The sequence below is a fragment of the Nanorana parkeri genome, unplaced genomic scaffold (assembly GCF_000935625.1).
Source record: "Nanorana parkeri isolate BGI_ZX_2015 unplaced genomic scaffold, ASM93562v1 scaffold3602, whole genome shotgun sequence".
Lineage (NCBI taxonomy): Eukaryota > Metazoa > Chordata > Amphibia > Anura > Dicroglossidae > Nanorana > Nanorana parkeri.
The window spans coordinates 32756-32960 of NW_017309870.1; positions in this window are offsets into that span (position 1 = coordinate 32756).

Sequence of the window (205 nt, forward strand, 5' to 3'; positions counted from 1 at the left end):
GGGGGAGTCATAGATGAGGGAGGATGGGGCGGTCATAGATGATGGAGGATGGGGCGGGCATAGATGATGGAGGATGGGGCGGTCATAGATGATGGAGGATGGGGCGGTCATAGATGATGGAGGATGGGGCGCTCATAGATGATGTAGGATGGGGCGGTCATGGAGGATGGGGCAGTCATGGAGCATGGGGCAGTCATGGGGAATG